The 12,038-nt window shown below is 39.0% G+C and overlaps 1 long non-coding RNA gene across 1 annotated transcript in view; it reads left to right on the top strand.

The window, feature by feature from the left end:
- Window positions 1-606: 606 nt before the first annotated feature.
- LOC146502492 (uncharacterized) overlaps window positions 607-12,038 on the top strand; it is a 117,589-nt gene continuing 106,157 nt past the window's right edge. The window contains exon 1 of the long non-coding RNA XR_014869547.1: window positions 607-839. This is a non-coding gene — a long non-coding RNA (uncharacterized LOC146502492). The remainder of the gene's footprint in view (window positions 840-12,038) is intronic.

Consider the following 12,038-nt stretch of genomic DNA (forward strand, 5'->3'; position numbering starts at 1 on the left):
AAAACATGTAGTGTGTCAGGGATGGCGGCTGCTGCCCAAAGAAAGAAGAATACCCACACTGTGTGTGGCAAGGGGAGGGAGAACACCAGAAGCCAAGGAAAAGGGAGATATAAATTTTCACGGCAAATGAACTCCCCATCTTGTTTTGCTGAGTGCACAAAAGGCCACAGAGATGATTATTTCTGGGCTCCACCTCAGACCCTTGGAGTTGGAATAGTGAAAAGGCATGTCCTTTTCCTTGGCTAAAGCCTCTGAAGGACAGGACTCTCTGCACTTGTAACAGGACACCCCGATCGATCATTTGGATCAGCTAATGCTGTAATTCAATATCTGTGCGATACAGTTTTACATAGATGACATAGTGAAGCAGCCCACGTTATACATACATATACATATTTACATATTTACATACATATTTCTTGTATATCTTATAAAAAAATGCACGTATAAAAAGTATATATTAGAGCTAAATGTAATCCATGTATTTTTAATCAAGTATGTTAACATCTGTGTGTGTTCGCATGGACTGTATCTATATATATATATATGTTAACATGAAGTCACTCACTATTGTGCAAATGGTTATATACATATTGCATTTTTGTGCTAATTAAAGAGTTGAGGCTCAGTTGATAAGGGTCGGAAGCTTCGGTCAGCGTGAGTTTGATCGATCAATTGGCATACCTACTGGGCTAATGAAAGACTGCATACATGCTTACAATTCACCACATATTATATAGGAATAGAATAAAGGCCTGTGTGCCCTCATGTTGCACTGGAGTCTGCCTGGTAACACATGACTCAAACGGAGTCAGGAAGTATGCTTCTGTAATGTCTTTGTTTGTCGAGTAAGGTCATGCACTGAGGTCAGGACACACACAGAGTGCCTGCGCACATACATATGTACTATGTTTTGCTCAAAACTGCAAGTTGTACCTGCATACGTGACAGTTTAATTCCACAGATAAGTGAAGTGAAATAACAGGAAGCATCTGGCGATAGTGGAGGAACAAAGGAAGGAACTGATCTTTTTTAGAATATGTCCTAGGATTTCCGGAAACTTACTGGAACTTATGCTTGTTGATTATCTGCTTGTGACGCACTATTTTCGTATATATATGACACCCCATTTATTGTTCGAAGAAGATCGATGCTGTGTGAGTGATTGTGCTCGGCTTCCCGCATATATATATATGTGTTCTAATAAAATCATTGTTTGACGCACTATGGACCTCCAGTCGTCTGTCCCTCACCTCAAATTAAGAATCAGGACAAAAAGCAACACAAAGCTATAGTAAAGTCCATTAGGAAGCTACCAGATGGTTGTCTGATTTTATAAAGAGCCAATCAAAACTGCTGTAAGGGTTACTGGTGTGATGCTGCAAGGGTACACACAGTGTGAAATAAAGCTGATTTCATGTGAAAAGAAAAAAAGAGAGAGAAATCCAATTATAAAATAAACTGCTGCTTGGAAAGCAAAAGAGAAGATAGTTTCCTGACCCTGGAGTAAATAAGCCTATTTATAGATGAAGGACTCACAGCTCAAGATGACGGAGAAGCCTGGTAACATAACTGACTGGTGAAAGCAACAAAGTTGCCCAAAATATTACTGTGAAGACCATCCAACTAAATTGGCATTTTCACACTAACGGAATTGATAAACTTCAATGATTTAAGCTGAGTTTTGCCCAAAATAAGGTACTATATCTGTTCTTTTTTTTAAATTGTCACATCCTACCAAGCTACAATATTTGCACATCAGGCCTTCAGAGTAAGTATATCAGAACAGAGGTCAGTCAATGATGATGGATGGCAGGTGAGTAATCATCCATGTCAGGTGACAGGTGAGAAGGCTGACAGATGAACAATGAGGCGAGGACCAGGGCCAGACTCTGCCCTGGCGATGAGGAGCAAAGAAGAGACCACAACAAACAGTCCTAAAAACCCTGGGACCATGACAGTGGAGTATGATTTTGGAATAGATGAACATTAGGTTGATAGATCAAATAAGTTTTGTTTGTGTTTACTTTGAGGGGGAAAAAAGAGGTTAGACAAATGCAAACAAAGTCTTTGTGAAATCTATCCATTTCTCGTTCCGAAAGTAAATCCTGGTTTGCTCATTTAGTCACTGTGGAAAAAAAATGCCAGCTAAATGACTGAAATGTAAATCTTGTAAATTTACTGCTTTACTTGCAATAAATTGGCTTCTGACTTTGTATTCAGTGAGCTGAATGAAACTGTTTGACCTCAGCAGACATCAACCTATTTATAGAGAAAGCGATATCAAGCCTTGGAGAAGCTTAGCAACAGGCCATCAGAGCAACTTTTTAGTTGCTAAGGATTTATTATCAGTTTAACTTATACAGCTCTCATGAGGCATGAATCCCACTAGGATTAGTTTAAGTGTACCAAAGACACCACTGCAAATAAACATTGACCTCCTAAACTGTGGAATGATAAACAGCAAACAGTGAACAGAGAATAATAATGAGTTCCCCATAGTAGCATCGGTAGATAATTATAATAGTAGCATCAATATATGTGCCGTAGTAGTAGCAGTATGAATGCATCTAAAAAAAAACTAGAATATCACAAAGACACTTAAAAAGATAAACTTTCAGATATTTTACATTTACAGTGAGCAAAGTGCTAAATTATCTGAATATTTCCTGATTAAAACACACTACCAACACCAGCAGATGACATGGTACTCCAGATCATGACAGACTCCCGAATGCTTCACACTGGACTTCAAAAGACCTTGGATCATGTGGTTCTCCCATCTTCCCCCAAACTTTAGGTCCTTGATTTTCAAATTAAATAAAAACTTTCACCTGAAAAGAATTTGTACCACTGACCAACAATTCAGCTCTTGCTCTCGATAACTCTACTAAGATGCAGCTAATGTTGTCTCTGGTTCAAGAATGGCTTGATAGTAGGAATGTGACAGTTGTAGCTCCTTTCCCAATGATGCTTGGTGTACTAACACAAGTCTTAGTCCGGTCCTTGTGAAGATCTTCTGAATTCTTGAATGGACTTTCATTGACAGTCCTTTCAAGGCTGCAGTTCAATTCAATTCAGTTCAGTTTAATTCAGTTTTATTTATACAGCACCAAATCACAACAGTCTTCTCAAGGCACTTAACATTGTAAGGTACACCCTACAAGAACACATACAGAGCAATCATATGACCCCCTATGAGCAAGCACTTTGGCGACAGTGGGAAGGAAAAACTCCCTTTTAACAGGAAGAAACCTTTGGCAGAACCAGGCTCAGGGAGGGCCATCTGCTGAGACTGGTTGGGGTGAGAGAAGGAAGACAAGATAAATGACATGCTGCAGTCATCTCTGTTGCATGTATTGAGAGATTTATATTTTTTTAAAGAGTAATTTAATCATCGTAGTCTAATAATTTGAAATGCTGGATTCCTTTTTTTAAACATGGAGCTACAGCACTCACTTACTCACGTCAAGAAATTCACTTAAAAGTTTATGTGGTCCTATACTACAGACAGTTAACAGAGATATTTGAGCTTAAACCAAGAAATAATGAAGTGGGAGCAGGACCAGAAATCTTTGAATATGATCAACCTTGTTCTGTAATGATGCAATATATACGAACTAGTGGGGTGAAAGTATGGGAGACTGGAAGAGACATAAACAGATTTTGGGCCAGTAGAAAAGCGTACAATTTGCTGAAATGCTTGTAGAATACAATAGAATACCTGGCTATAAACATAAGCAGAGGAGAAATGTATGCTTGCTGCACTTCAATCAGCCATTTCCATTTTGATGAGCTAGATGCAGAGAGCTATAAGACTAAGAATACCTATTTCATCAGCCATGATTAACTGAAAGTCAACATTTAAGCTGTCTGATCTTCCCCCTGCTGTGGTAACTTCAACAGAATACAGCAATTTTTTTTCCCAATCAGGGTGTGTTGAATCAAAATTATAGAGACTGTGTTGTAACTTCCATTTACAGTGCCCAAAGCCAGGCACATTTAGACAGAAATCTGATTATCTGGCACACTGATGCAGCAAGATCACGCATTTAGTTACATGTTTAGTGTAAAACCATATTTTCAATAGTATTGCAGGGTTTTAATAGTAGCAACTCTCCAAATGTTGAGGAATTACTATTTAAGTCATCCATAAAGTAAAGCACATGAATGCTATGTGTTCTGAATGACCCAAAGATATGTTAAGGGTGATGAGGAAGTTTCAAGTAGTCACCTCATCTGCCTCAACCCACTTGCTAAAAATCCAAAGTATTTTTCCTTGTCCAAGCTCCAACCAGCCAGAAGACAAAAGTTTATTCTTTAAATAAGAGACGTCGTTCAGATGTTTTAGACTCTAGAAAAAGATACAATTCTGAAAACCGCTGGTGCTCAAGCAGTCTGTCAGTTTTTCAGAAACAGAACCACATAAACCAAAAAGAGTTCCCACGAAAACAAGAAGAGGTTTTTCTGGATTCTGGACTCCATCATGCAAATATTGACTAAACTGGAATTGGTTGGTGGAACTAATAAGAGACAGTATAACAATTATTAAGAATTGCATTAAAAAAAATTTAATTGCGTTAATCGTGATGAGGCATTAACGTGTTTAACGCTCACAGCGCTAATATTTTGTAAAATATTTTACATTGTCAGTTCCAGGGTTAAATTGAATGATTGCAAATATATTTTGCTGTCAGTAAAAAAAAGTGTTTCTTCTACCATAGATAGTTAAATATTAATCAGTCCAATAATAAGAAAAGTCATAAAAAGGACACCCAAAGCCTAGAAATATTTTTTTATATGATTGTAGTGTTGCACTCAAATGTCACCAATAGAGGAATTGTCATTTCTAATCCATTGCCTTTTTTTCCCAATATAATCATAACTTAATATTTATTCATTAAAAATTTTAGAAAGATTGTTTTTTTTTTATTGGTGAATCATTTATTGATTTGCTCATGACAGCAGAGAAGCGCAATCTACCATCCATAGTCTATATTTTGCTATTCCTGGTGAAAAATTTGTTACTAGAGCCTTAAATGGGTCACAAAATTCCATATTTCTCAGTCAGTCATTTGCACATCAACAATGTACACTCAATACACATACATAGCTTTAAACAACAAAACAGAAGGACTGGCAGTGCAGTTTATTTTTGTTGAACTTCATGAAACTGAAAAAAAAAAGTATTTTGTTGAGTTAGAGTCTTCTACAGTGCACAGAGCACCAAATCAATTCTGAAATATTTGTCTGGCAGTAAGTGGCTCCAAGTTGTATTTGTTTGTTTTGATGTTGTCACTATTTGTCCATAAGCACAACATGAGAAAAATCTATAACGTTTTTTTTTCTCCCCTGTAGAGCAGGCAAGTCACAACACCCAGAAAATATAAAGAAATTGAGTTTCAGACACAGCTACCTTGACAATTTCTTACAAAGAGCAAAAGGAATTTCGTTTTGTACAAAAGGTACCGATCTAAACTAAGGTATGAAGCTTTACCATATCTCTATCTGGAATTTAGCTTAAATAATGAGAATATTTGGGAGGGAGTTAAGCAATAAAAGTATGTATGTGTGCGTCCCTGGGTCTCATTTAACTTTTTTGTGTAATCTTGTTCACGGTGATTATGAGTTTGGGGTTTTATATGTGTTTACGCCACACGTGTTATATCTCAGTCACTAAAAGGGTTATTATTAAAGGCACTTAAAAAATATTATTATTTTGTTTTTCAACACAATAATACATAATTTGTGATTGGAATGAATGGAAATATTTGATAATACTAGTGAGACAATTGTTTGGTTAGTAACTGTGAATGCTGAATTTATGAACAGCAGTGTGTGCTACATTGTACCTGAATCTGACTTTTCTTACAGTTCAGTCATCATGTCAGGTTTCAAAGCACCAAGGTGGTGAAAGCCAAAATATTCACTTTGTGACCTGAGGATGATACTTCAGCCTCACTGTGGTGAAGTCTATATTTTTTATACAGTCAATGAGTGCATCGCATGGACAGATGGAGAAGGGGTTTATTGGACAGCCTGTTGTTACAGTTAACCGTGCAGGAAGCAATATTATGTGTCAGATAGCTGCACAGAAAGTGCTTCTCAGAGAGGTTCAGTTCAGTTTTTCAAAATCAAGCTTAAGGTGATGCCTAGCTGACTGGCATATCTAGTTGTTTATCCGAACATCCACAATTTATGCATATTTCAATGCTGCATAGAATATGTATCATTATCAGTAGCAGCAAACCTCACCAGATTTTGCCATCGTTTGTCTTTTTAAATATTTGTTTTATCTATTTATTTATTTAATGAGGAATTTTTGTTAATGTTTTAAAATGTGTTAAAAAAAAGTTGCTTGTCAAGATATACATTGTATCCACTCCAGATGTGGACCCCCAGTGGCCCCCTGCTCCATGATCTTCAGCCAGCTGCAGGGAAAACACTCGCAGCAGGAGCCCAAGCACAGGTGCCTTTTATGAGTCGCATGTATGGATATTATTTCTATCCCTTTGAAACCTGAAATCCCACATCTTATCTGTGTTAAACTTGAATTTTGAGGCTATTCTTAGAGAAGTTTTTTCTTAAAAATGTAATTTCATTCTCTACAAAGACATACTTTCTCCATTTGACTCTCTAGCATTTTTGATGACCTGTCCAGGGTGTACTCCACTTTACTTCAAATGGAATAAGGCACTGGCAAAACTGCATTTGACAATTTGAAATGCATAAATTAACATGTTAAATGTTCATGACAGTACAATTAGAAAAAGACCAAACAAATATGGATTTTGAAATGATTGGTAAGAACTAAGAAGCTGAAAAGGTTGCATCAAAACAAACAATTTCTTTTCGATAGACAGTAGAGATGCTTGGCCATAATGGACAGCTCAAAACAACTGTGCAGCATGGTGCAGGCGGTGGACATGATTTTGCACAATCCTTGGGCATTGTGCAGTAAGGAGACCATGAACACAATGTTTATAAAAGCCAACTATAAGGATATCTGTCCAACACCAAAAGCTTGGCCAAATTTGGGTGATGAAACATGACAATGATCCCAAGCACACCAGCAAATCTACAACTAAAAGTCTGAAAAGGAAAATAACCGAGGTGTTGCAATGACCCAGTCAAAGTCCAGACCTCAAGCTGATTGGAATGCTGTGGTGGGACCTTAAGCTTAAATGAATCCCTTCAAACCTGAGTGAGCTGAAGAGTGGGTTGAAATTCCTCCACCACGATGTGACAGACTGATAAAGTCACACAGAAAATGGTTGATTCACATTACTGCATTATTGTTAACACAACACGCCAAGCATGCCAAATGGTCAGCCAGGTTGCCAAGTCAGTTTTCCAACATTTAACCAAAGTGCAGTCAAGTGCAAAAATCGAACTGTGTAAGCTGGTTAATTTTAACCTCCCCATGTGTAATGAGCAGGATTTAGTCATTACAAACAGTTAGCTTTGATACCATATGTGCTTTGCGTGGGAATATATGTTGTTGTATAACCACCTCTTTGTCTCTTCAAGCCTGGAGCTTGGATTTGAGGTGCAACTATGATTCAATAATATAGCCAAGGCAATACAATCCCAATGCATTTTCCTGCAATGCACAATTGTTTCCCTAAACTATGTCATATTCTGTCAAAAGGGTAAAGTTGGTTGATTTCTGGATGCTTATAGTGGCAGCAAAGATGGGAAACAGATGCTTGTGCAGTCCTCCAGGACTCCTCATGTAACATAATAAAGATGCCATCTGACAGTTCCTGCTGTCAAACCCCTGCTCTGTACACAGCTTCTTAACTCTGGTCCCCCGGTGTTTTGTTGTGTTTGAATATAAGTAGAAGGGGCACATTCTCCTCAGAGAAGTTTCAAGTATCACTTTGGGGCATGGGAAAAAGTCTTTGTTTAAAACCTTTCGGCTTTTCTTCGACGTAACCCTTTTGAAATATTCCAGCTTTACTGAGTTTGCATGTAAGCCACACTGTGCCTCATGTGACCATAGCTCCAGGTATACCACATAGAGGATGGATTTTTTTTTAATCGTATATAAACAACAGGAAGCAGCCGTGACAGGATGACAGCATGTATCTGCATGTGTGTTACCTTAAAGACTCCTCCTGGGTTGCAGATTAATGAGAGTAGTAAAGTACAGGGAGATGAGGGAAGGCAAGTGGATGCCAGATCACAAGTGGACACCCTGGTGATTTTGCCTTTGTCCCATCTTAAAATTCGTGTCACAGATGAGCTGCTACATTGCTTTGGTAGAAACTCTAAACCAGGGAAGATAAAAGGCTTGTCAAATCCTCCATCTTTCATCCAAAAGATCCAGCTAACGTTTTAAACTGCAGATTGCCCAGATCATTGTCAGCACACAGGTGTCTCAGCAGGAGGTTGCTGCTTTGAACATATTTCCATTCCAGCCCACTTTTTTTATTTTGATCAACCCTTTCCCATGTGTCTTTGAATTGTTTCAGTATCTTCGCATTATTGGCTCATTCTTTTCACATCTGCAGGGGTTTGCAGAGCTTCTGAGGGAGCTTAAATTACATAAAGGCAGCACGATAGCAAGACCATTGGAAGGTCATTTTTGACCTTTATAATAAGATTATGAATCTTTTGCCTAAAAGTTAATTTCAGTAGAGTCACCTCCAGGCTGTCTTTTAAACAGCAAAGCAAAGTAGACAGTTTTATTACATATATTAATATTTAAACATTATAAAATTTTAAGTATTGCTTTAATGTTTAGGGGTACATAGATCTAGTTTATTAAGATAAATATAATTAATTAAACAGAACAAATCCACTTTATTTGCTGCACAATCTTTCAGTATAATAAAAACTAAGAACACAAATACCAAGAAGAAGAAAGACGAAGTGAAATATTCAAATTAAACAAGTAGTGTGGCCACCGAAATTACACTGAGTAATTAAGGAAACTACTTTAAATAATATTGACTCATGATATGATGTATAAGACAAAATCAGAAATGATATTACTCTGTCCATCCAGCCAGCCATCCATCCATCCCTCCATCCATCTTCTTCCGCTTATCTGGGGCCGGGTCGCGCGGGCAGCGGGTCTAAGCAGGGAAGCCCAGACCTCCTTCTCCCCAACCACCTCCTCCAGCACACCAAGGCGTTCCCACGCCAGCTGAGAGATAAAACTTTCCAGCGTGTCCTGGGTCTGCTCTGGGGCCTCCTCCCGATGATACATGCCTGGAACACCTCACCCAGGAGGTGCCCAGGAGGCATCCTTGTAAGATGCCCGAACCATCTCCACTAGCTCCTTTCAATGTGTAGGAGCAGCAGCTCTACTCTGAGAGCTGAACTTCACGCCCTACCTCTAAGGGTAAGAAGTTCCATGTCCCAATTGCCAGTCTTGGTAGACGAGGATTAGTCCGCCAGGGCCTCCACTTCTGGCCGCCGCCCAGCATACAATGCACCTGACCCCTACGGCGCCTCCTGCAGGTGGTGGGCCTATGTCACACCAAAACAAGAATGTACAAACATTTCTCCATGTATTTGATTATGATGTCTTATGATATTATTCACTGATCTTAAAAATCCATCCAACTATCCATCCATACCTTTTCTGCTGCTTATCTAATTCAGGGTGTTAGCTTGACTGAAGCTGTCCCAGCCGTCAAAGGGCAAGAAGCAGAGTGACTAATCTATAACAAGACTATACCAAAGGGACAGACAGCCTTTCACATTCATATGCATCTGGCCAGTTTAGAGTTACTAATTCACCTAGCATGCATGACAGACTCTAGGAGGAAGCCCTAGTACCTAGAAGAGAACTGCGGACAAGGGGAGCATTGTCAAACATACTTTCGGTTACCTGATGAGATAAGGCGTTTTTCTCTAACAAGACGATGTCTGACCATATGGGTCTGAGATCTGCTGGAGTATCTTGAAGTAAAGAATATTTTCTCTGGCTGCCCGATGTGCCTAAATACCACTGAAAACTTAAAGGCAAAATGCTGACAGAGAATTGTGCAGCCATCATGTCAGTGTTTGTTAGTGGCACAATGGAAGGACACACTCACTACTGTGTACATATCTTCTGTCTTTCTGGTACTTTTGAGTGAGTCTTCTCTGCTTGCTTGTGTGAAACTGAATACCAACATCATTATCTGTTAACATTGTACTGTTTTATTGCACAAAATGTATGTTTTGCTCGTTTTTGTCCAAATGTACAGTACTTCAAAGAGAAATAGTAGCTTTTCTAAGATTCGTATTTGTTTCCTCCTCGCTTTGAGTCTGTCTCTAACACCCATGGCCAATCCTGTCAGTTACCATTGGTGTGCTATGTCCAGTATTATAGTCAGTGATATGTTGTAGTGTAGAATTATTTGGACACTCCTGAAATATTCAGCCTTCACCTTCACTTTGAAACACGTTGTGTCACCCCTATTTTTACCTCAGCACTGCTGCATGTATCTCTGCATTGCCTTTTGCGATCATTGGTTTAGCAGCCGTATGGTCTTTATCTCTTTAGATTTTTCAATTAATCAGGCATACTTCATGGCTCAACGGAGAGCTCTGGGACCCAGAACATTTATCTGAGTTGAAGGAAAGAGACAATCCACAACACCAGGAAAGGATAAGATAGAATCAGCAGACAAGAAGCACTATTATCCGTGTTATGGCACAATGGCACATTTATGAGGGTTATGAAACTAAAACCATGAAACCACGGCATTGAATTCGTGAGTACATGGGCGTAATTTTTGTTGACAAGCATCCACAAGTTTAATTACGATGCTTGTGATACTGTATCTTTCTCTATTTTTAAGCACAGTGTCCTGGATTCAAAGCATCTTCAACAAAGGTGCTGACAGCGGTGGTGGCATGCAGTAAAAGATCGGGAAAAGACTTGCTCCTCAGTTAATACTCTAATGTGCACTACATACTGTGAAGTACAACTTTCCACTCTGGAATAAAGAGCACAGTCAGTATTATCATCTTAAATATTTCATCTGAAACATCAGGGCACTCACTGTTGGAGATGAACAGAAAGGAAACACAAAAAGACAAAGATGGGTCAAAGATACAACGAGTGAGAGATGGAATAGGGAAAAATCTATTGTGTTGTTTGTTGGTGGGAAGCACTGAGCAGCCCGTTTCCTGTGCAGCCATCGATCGGGCAGTGTGATTAATGAAGCTGTTGCCAGAAGGAGGGATCCATAAGTGTCTTCTTCCTCTCTCAGTAGCCACTTGTTGATGTACTCAGTGCTCTGAGGGTCATGTTACAAAGAGGGTTTCATTTTTTTTCTCCTCTTTTTCCTTAATAGAGATTGAACTCTGAAGTTAAAAGAGAACTAAACAAAATGCAGAGGTTGTAACAAATGTGTGAAAATTAATATACACCTTTACTTCAACCTTTCACGATCATCCATTGTCTTCGGCACACTTCCCCAAAGTTTGCTTTTGAAAATCAAACTTTGATGAGCTTGTGGGGATAGGTTAATTGGATAATCCAAATTGCCACTAGGTGTGAATGTGCGAGTGAATGTGAGTGCGAATGGTTGTCTGTCCCTGTGTGTTGGCCCTGCGACAGACTGGCGACCTGTCCAGGGTGTACCCCGCCTCTCGCCCTATGACAGCTGGGATAGGCTCCAGCGCGCCCCGCGACCCTGAAAAGGAGAAGCGGAAGCGAATGGATGGATAGATGGAAACTTTGATGAGTCCATTGTCTTTCACACCTTTTATCCGATTGATCAAACGCAGCTGACTGACTCACCCCTAACCTTCAGAATCCTGAAGGGTACATATTAAATATTAATAAATATTAAAGATAAATATTTTTGACTTGGAATTAGTTTGTTATTAATTTCTTTGTTTTTTAAACTGAAAGTAAGTTGTTTGTTGTATACTATCCGTAGCAGGAAAAATACGAGACAGTCTCCATAACCGACGTCTACTCAGCTGTCAGTCTCGGGTTTTCGTTAAAAGCAAATGTGGTCAGTACTTCATTGCTTGAAGCCATCATGAAGCCACTAGTTGCTTTTAGAAGCAAATGGAAGACGGCA

Source organism: Neolamprologus multifasciatus, chromosome 15 (genome assembly GCF_963576455.1).
Source record: "Neolamprologus multifasciatus chromosome 15, fNeoMul1.2, whole genome shotgun sequence".
NCBI classification, from domain to species: domain Eukaryota; kingdom Metazoa; phylum Chordata; class Actinopteri; order Cichliformes; family Cichlidae; genus Neolamprologus; species Neolamprologus multifasciatus.